General features: G+C 41.9%; 1 non-coding gene across 1 annotated transcript; it reads left to right on the top strand.

Annotated features, from left to right (window-relative positions):
- The first annotated feature begins 241 nt into the window (after nucleotides 1-241).
- On the top strand, nucleotides 242-324 carry trnaf-gaa (transfer RNA phenylalanine (anticodon GAA)). The gene has a single exon. It is a non-coding gene; the product is annotated as a tRNA-Phe (tRNA).
- Nucleotides 325-8,818: the final 8,494 nt, after the last annotated feature.

Below are 8,818 nucleotides of genomic sequence, written 5' to 3'. Positions count from 1 at the left end.
GCACGGACGCGGATCGCACGGACAGACACATCACACACTCACACATGGAGGTGTACCTGGCTGTGTTTGTGTGTGTGTGTCATGTGTCAGAGCGTGTGTGTCACTTCTTCAACGCTTTTCAGAGTTTCTCTCTGTCACACTTTCCCCGCTCCACACATCATTTCATCCTGGACTTTGACTGACAATGAAAATGAAGCAGTGAGACTCAAGAATATTACACACCACGCCAAACTGCGAAACGACCAGGATGGCCGAGTGGTTAAAGCGTTGGACTGAAACTCCCATGGCTTTATACCCGCGTGGGTTCGTACCCCACTCCTGGTAGTTGTTGCATTTTGATACTGCTCACTGTAAATCTTCTTCAATTTGCATCAGAGAAACATGGAAAGGTGACAGCACGGAAGGAGGCGATTCGGCCATTCGGTCCGTGCCGGCTCCATGCAAGAGCATTCCAGTTATTCCCACTGCCCCCCCCGTAGCCCTGATTTTTTTTCCCTCTGCAGCAAAAACACCATCACTCTCTGCAGCCGCCGAGTCACCACCTTCTGCAGCCCGAGTGTCCTCAGACGGCTGTGCATCTGTGGGAAGGAAGAACAAAATGTTCCACTGGTGAAGCATGTTCATCGGTCACATCACAGACGCCCACACGCTGCACGAGCATGGTCAGACTCGAATCTCCTTTTCCCATCCTTCAGACAACACGCAGGTTTTAAACATGCAGCTGGCCAATAGAGGAATGTGAAACTCACCTTTCCTCGCTCCAGTGTCTGATCGGTCACCAGACACTAAACTGGAAGTGTTGCCCTGCAGCTGAGTGGCCCTTTCTTCATGCTCGGTCATCTCCCTCATAAAGGCTGAACCGCCGCCGGTCTTCGACCTCTCACGGTTATTAAAAGCCATTTTACACTACAGGACATTGAACAATAAAAATCAGTTTGTGCTTGTTTGTGTGAGAGAGATAAGTTGGGGGTTTGGAGACAGGGTCTAATTCACTAATTGTAATTTAACACCTCAAATCTCTGGAGTAGGGATAAAAGATCTCGAAAAGCATTTAGTGAGGCCCGTCCACAATGGCAACTGAGTTTTACGACCAGTTGCCATTGGATTGAACCTTGACCACACCACCCAGAAACACCCTGTGTTTGTGCATTAGGAAAACTCAGCACAATTAAATCTGAACTTTTGAATTTCAAAAACTCTCTATACATCCTAGCCGACTGCATTAAATCATTGATTTTTTGCGGCCCTGTTCCGCTCTCCGTGACACGATGCTGTTAGTGCTCAGAACCTGTGCCACCTCCTTCCACACCAACACGCTAACTTTCTGTGCCGCCCGAGACTTCCGTTCCCCAGAAGCCGCCGAAGCCTCACCTCAACCTCATTGAGGAGTGTGGAGAGGTCTTCATCACAACATTTGTTTCACCTCTTCTCATTCATCTTTTGCTGTTCCATCATTTTTCTCAGTGCAAAAACAGCCTTTTCAAAAACAGTTCATTTTATTTTACACTCCTTTTTAAAGACTGTTTATTTAAGTTTCCACTGCTTTTTAAAAATGCATTTAAATTCGGCTTTTTATAAAAAGTTTATTTTGAATTTACAATTGCATGAAGAACACTAACTTTCAATGAGAAGTCTGCTCAGCTCTTTGAGCAATGAAGGCTGGAGCTGTGGGCGTGACTTCACTTCCTGACAGATTTTGTGGGCGTGTCTTCTCCTCTCACAGACATTTCCAGCCGCGGCAACGAACGCTGCTCAGAGGCTCGGGGGACAGAGCAGGATTGGATTCATGGTCCAGTTCAAACAATTCGACGCCGAAGAGCCCGCCGGAAGGAATTTCGTTAATTTAAATCGAAGGAGCGGCGGTGAACTTTGATTCGACGCTCCGAACAATTTCTGGCAAGATCTGCCTCATGCTTCCTAACTGACCATTGTATTATCAGACTCCATGTATACTTACTGACCATTGTATTATCAGACTCCATGTATACTTACTGACCATTGTATTATCAGCCCCGATGTATCCTTACTGACCATTGTGTTATCAGACCCCATGTATACTTACTGACCATTGTATTATCAGCCCCGATGTATCCTTACTGACCATTGTGTTATCAGACCCCATGTATACTTACTGACCATTGTATTATCAGCCCCCATGTATACTTACTGACCATTGTATTATCACTCCCATGTATCCTTACTGACCATTGTATTATCAGTCCACGTGTACACTTACTGACCATTGCATTATCAGCCGCCGCGTGTACTTATTGACCATTGTATTATCAGCCCCCATGTGTACTTACTGACAATTGTATTATCAGCCCCCATGTATACTTAAAAGACCATTGTATTATCAACCCCCATGTATACTTACTGACCATTGTATGATCAGCCGCCATGTATACTTACTGAGCATTTTATTATCATCCGCCATGTATACGTACGGACCATTCTATCATCACTCCCATGTATCCTTACTCACCATTATATTATCACTCCCATGTGTACTTAAAGACTATTGTATTATCAGCCCCCATGTATACGTACTGGCCATTGTATTGTCAGCCCCCGTGTACACTTACTGACCATTCAATTATCAGCCGCCGTGTAAACTTACTGGCCATTCTATTATCAGCCCCCATGTATACGTACTGGCCATTGTATTGTCAGCACCCTTGTATACTTATTGACCATTGTATTAATACTCCCCGTGGATAATTACTGACCATTGTATTATCGGCCCCCATGTCTACACACTGACCACTATTATCGGCCCCCATGTATCCTCAGTAACCATTGTATTATCAGGCCCCATGCATCCTTACTGACCATTGAATTATCAGGCCCCATGAATCCTTCGTAACCATTATATTTTCAGGCCACATGCATCCTTTGTAACCATTATATTATCAGCCCCCATGTATCCTTGGTAAATATTGTATTATCAGCCCTCATGTATACTTACTGACCATTGTATTATCAGCCCCGATGTATCCTTACTGACCATTGTATTATCAGACCCCATGTATACTTACTGACCATTGTATTATCAGACCCCATGTATACTTCCTGACCAGTATATTATCAGACCCCATGTATCCATACTGACCATTGTATTATCAGCCCTCATGTATCCTTACTGACCATTGTATTATCAGACCCCATGTATACTTCCTGACCAGTATATTATCAGACCCCATGTATCCATACTGACCATTGTATTATCAGCCCTCATGTATCGTGACTGACCATTGTATTATCAGCCCCCATGTATCGTGACTGACCATTGTATTATCAGCCCCCATGTATCCTTACTGACCATTGTATTATCAGACCCCATGTATACTTCCTGACCAGTATATTATCAGACCCCATGTATCCATACTGACCATTGTATTATCAGCCCTCATGTATCGTGACTGACCATTGTATTATCAGCCCCCATGTATCATTACTGACCATTGTATTATCAGCCCCCATGTATCGTGACTGACCATTGTATTATCAGCCCCCATGTATCGTGACTGACCATTGTATTATCAGCCCCCATGTATCCTTACTGACCATTGTATTATCAGACCCCATGTATACTTCCTGACCAGTATATTATCAGCCCCCATGTATCCTTACTGACCATTGTATTATCAGACCCCATGTATACTTCCTGACCAGTATATTATCAGACCCCATGTATCCATACTGACCATTGTATTATCAGCCCCCATGTATCCTTACTGACCATTGTATTATCAGACCCCATGTATACTTCCTGACCAGTATATTATCAGACCCCATGTATCCTTACTGACCATTGTATTATCAGCCCCCATGTATCCTGACTAACCATTGTAATATCAGACCCCATGTATAGTCACTGAGCATTTTATTATCAGCCTCCATGTATACTTACTGACCATTGTAAATCCAGACTCCATGTATACTTACTGACCATTATATTATCAGTCTCCATGTATCCTGACTGACCATTGTAATATCAGCCCCCATGTATAATTACTGACCATTGTGTTGTCATGCCCCATGCATCCTTAGTAACTACCGTATTATCAGACCCCATGCATCCTTAGAAACCATTGTATTATCAGCCCCGATGTATCCTTACTGACCATTGTGTTATCAGACCCCATGTATACTTACTGACCATTGTATTATCAGCCCCGATGTATCCTTACTGACCATTGTGTTATCAGACCCCATGTATACTTACTGACCATTGTATTGTCACTCCCATGTATCCTTACTGACCATTGTATTATCAGTCCCCATGTATACTTACTGACCATTGTATTATCACTCCCATGTATCCTTACTGACCATTGTATTATCAGTCCACGTGTACACTTACTGACCATTGCATTATCAGCCGCCGCGTATACTTATTGACCATTGTATTATCAGCCCCCATTTGTACTTACTGACAATTGTATTATCAGCCCCCATGTATACTTAAAAGACCATTGTATTATCAACCCCCATGTATACTTACTGACCATTGTATGATCAGCCGCCATGTATACTTACTGAGCATTTTATTATCATCCGCCATGTATACGTACGGACCATTCTATCATCACTCCCATGTATCCTTACTCACCATTATATTATCACTCCCATGTGTACTTAAAGACTATTGTATTATCAGCCCCCATGTATACGTACTGGCCATTGTATTGTCAGCCCCCGTGTACACTTACTGACCATTCAATTATCAGCCGCCGTGTAAACTTACTGGCCATTCTATTATCAGCCCCCATGTATACGTACTGGCCATTGTATTGTCAGCACCCTTGTATACTTATTGACCATTGTATTAATACTCCCCGTGGATAATTACTGACCATTGTATTATCGGCCCCCATGTCTACACACTGACCACTATTATCGGCCCCCATGTATCCTCAGTAACCATTGTATTATCAGGCCCCATGCATCCTTACTGACCATTGAATTATCAGGCCCCATGAATCCTTCGTAACCATTATATTTTCAGGCCACATGCATCCTTTGTAACCATCAGCCCCCATGTATCCTTGGTAAATATTGTATTATCAGCCCTCATGTATACTTACTGACCATTGTATTATCAGCCCCGATGTATCCTTACTGACCATTGTATTATCAGACCCCATGTATACTTACTGACCATTGTATTATCAGACCCCATGTATACTTCCTGACCAGTATATTATCAGACCCCATGTATCCATACTGACCATTGTATTATCAGCCCTCATGGATCCTTACTGACCATTGTATTATCAGACCACTTGTATACTTCCTGACCAGTATATTATCAGACCCCATGTATCCATACTGACCATTGTATTATCAGCCCTCATGTATCGTGACTGACCATTGTATTATCAGCCCCCATGTATCGTGACTGACCATTGTATTATCAGCCCCCATGTATCCTTACTGACCATTGTATTATCAGACCCCATGTATACTTCCTGACCAGTATATTATCAGACCCCATGTATCCATACTGACCATTGTATTATCAGCCCTCATGTATCGTGACTGACCATTGTATTATCAGCCCCCATGTATCATTACTGACCATTGTATTATCAGCCCCCATGTATCGTGACTGACCATTGTATTATCAGCCCCCATGTATCGTGACTGACCATTGTATTATCAGCCCCCATGTATCCTTACTGACCATTGTATTATCAGACCCCATGTATACTTCCTGACCAGTATATTATCAGCCCCCATGTATCCTTACTGACCATTGTATTATCAGACCCCATGTATACTTCCTGACCAGTATATTATCAGACCCCATGTATCCATACTGACCATTGTATTATCAGCCCCCATGTATCCTTACTGACCATTGTATTATCAGACCCCATGTATACTTCCTGACCAGTATATTATCAGACCCCATGTATCCTTACTGACCATTGTATTATCAGCCCCCATGTATCCTGACTAACCATTGTAATATCAGACCCCATGTATAGTCACTGAGCATTTTATTATCAGCCCCCATGTATACTTACTGACCATTGTAAATCCAGACTCCATGTATACTTACTGACCATTATATTATCAGTCTCCATGTATCCTGACTGACCATTGTAATATCAGCCCCCATGTATAATTACTGACCATTGTGTTGTCAGGCCCCATGCATCCTTAGTAACTACCGTATTATCAGACCCCATGCATCCTTAGAAACCATTGTATTATCAGCCCCTATGTGTCCTTACTGACCATTGTACTATCAGACCCCATGTATCCTTACTGACCATTATATTATCAGCCCCCATGTATCCTTACTGACCATTGTAATATCAGACCCCATGTATACTTACTGACCATTATATTATCAGCACCCATCTTGACTGACTGACCATTGTATTATCGGCCCCCGTGTATACTAACTGGCCATTGTATTTTCAGCCCCCATGTATTTTCAGGCCCCATGTATACTTGCTGACCACTGTATTATCGGCCCCCATGTATACTTACTGACCACCGTATTATCAATCCCATGTATCCTGACTGACGATTGTATTATGAACCGTCATGTATTCTTACTGACCATTGCATTATCACTCGCATGTATTCGTACTGTCAATTGTAATATCTGTGTCCAATTATCTTTACTGACCATTGTATTACCACCACCATGTGTTCTTACAGACCACTCCATTATCAGCCCCCATGTCTCCTCACTGACCATTGCATTATTTGCCTAAAATATCCTAAATGAGCATGTAAATGTCAGATCCCATGTATTCTAACCGACGATTGAATTAAGGGCCCAATGTTTCCTTAATGAATAGTGTATTATCAGCCCCGTGTATTATTATGGATCATTGTGTTATCACCCCCGTGTATTTTTACTGATCATTGTATTATTACCACCGATGTATCCTTATTGCCATTGCATTATCACACCCCATGTATAATTACTGACCATTGTATTATCAATCCCATCTCTCCTTACTGACCATTATATTATCAGCCCCCAAGTATCCTTACTGCCCATTGTATTATAACCCCCATGTATCATAATTGACCATTGCATCATCTGCATCCAAGTATCCTTATCGACCATTGCATTATCACATCTCAAGTATCCGTGCTGACCGTTGCATTATCACCCCTACACATTATTAGTGATCATTATATTATCTGCCCCATTTACAGTTACTGACCATGGCAGTATCACACTCCACGCATCCTTACTGACCATTGTCGGATAAACCCCAGGTATTCTTCCTGACTGCTGTATTATCATTCCGCTGTGTTCATGCTGACCGTTACATTATCATACAAATGTGTTCTTTCTGACCATTGCATTAGCAAACCCCGTGTTTCCTCACTGATCATTGCATTATCTGCATTCAAGAATCCTTGAGGAACATTCAGTTGTCACCCACATGTATCCGTACAGGACATTGCATTATCACACCAAATGTATCCTTACTGACCATTGTATTATCAGTCCCCCTGTACCCTAACTGACCATTGTATTATCAGTCCCCATGTATCCTTACTGACCATTGTATTATCAGCCCCCATGTATCCTTACTGACCATTATATTATCAGTCCCAATATATCCTGACTGACCATTACTTGATCTGCTTCAATCTATCCTTGTTGTCTTTTGCACTTTTGTTTACTCCACCCCAGAAAACGTATTTGAAACATTCTGAAATTGCCGGCTGAATTCATATCACAGAAATAATCTGAACTCTGTCAGTGAAGCTGCTCTCTCTTCACATCAGCACTGTAAGACTGCGGGATTCATATTTTCTTTTTTACGTCATTTTCTTTTACTAATATTCAGAACTTTCGGTAGCTTCACGTCACATCAGTAAAATGCTTGTTTATCTATAATTGTCAATATGGAGTGATGGTGTTGAGGGATTAAGCCGACCTGTTTGTTTACTGACCTTAATTAATGTCAATGTGTCGTTTAATTGTCTCACTGGAGAGTTCCCTCAGGCCATAAATAAGGACTGTTTTCAAGGCGTCACAGCAGAGTGTTTGATGCAGCTTTGCCTCCAGAACAAACAGTGATCATTGGATCTCACAGATAATGAAATCATGTTCTTGTTTGTTCCAACTGAGCTTCGGATTCTGTGGGCAATTTATCATGTACAAAAGTTTTACTATCCGCTCCTCGCTGCTGTTGGTGTTCCTGGTAAGTCATTATTTCATCAATTAATTCTGTAAACCATATTTAACTGTATTTACTGTCCTTGTCCTTTAGACCCGGTTATTAATTGTATTCAGTGTAATCCTCTTGTTCAATGTCTGGTAATGCACCTTGTTTCCTTCATGTAACATGTGAACAGTTCCCGATTCATTGGTCCCAGTCCAATGAACAGTCTGTTCTTTTTATGACTTTCTTCAACTGATGGTCATTTTTTAGGATTTGCCTGTTATTTGAGTCTCGTACACAAGGAATGTTGGTGGACGATTCTCTTTATTGAACAGTTTGCCGTCTGCTCTCTGCACTGAACCCTAGTATCGGATCAGAAATATGTGTTCATAGAGTAAGACAGCTGCCTGGAGCTGAATCATTATTGGATATTGTCCAATATTTCAGAGTGTATTGGTGACCTATCTGTTAGCGCTGGTTTCCACAGATCAGTGTCATTAACTATAACCAGCAGACCTTAAAACTCCTGTTACCTGTGAACAAGTAACTTGAATTGTCTTTCCCAGGGGTTTCTAGCTGTTTCAGCATTGTTTTTTCCAAGTTGTTATCTGTTAAGGTTCTGATCAGTTGTTTTGAGAAACAAAAGCCAGTTCGAAGCTTTTCGA

This window comes from Heptranchias perlo, unplaced genomic scaffold, assembly GCF_035084215.1.
Source record: "Heptranchias perlo isolate sHepPer1 unplaced genomic scaffold, sHepPer1.hap1 HAP1_SCAFFOLD_56, whole genome shotgun sequence".
In the NCBI taxonomy this organism is placed as follows: Eukaryota; Metazoa; Chordata; class Chondrichthyes; order Hexanchiformes; family Hexanchidae; genus Heptranchias; species Heptranchias perlo.
Note: the sequence above shows the minus strand (reverse complement) of the source record. Positions and strands in the feature narration are given on the sequence as shown.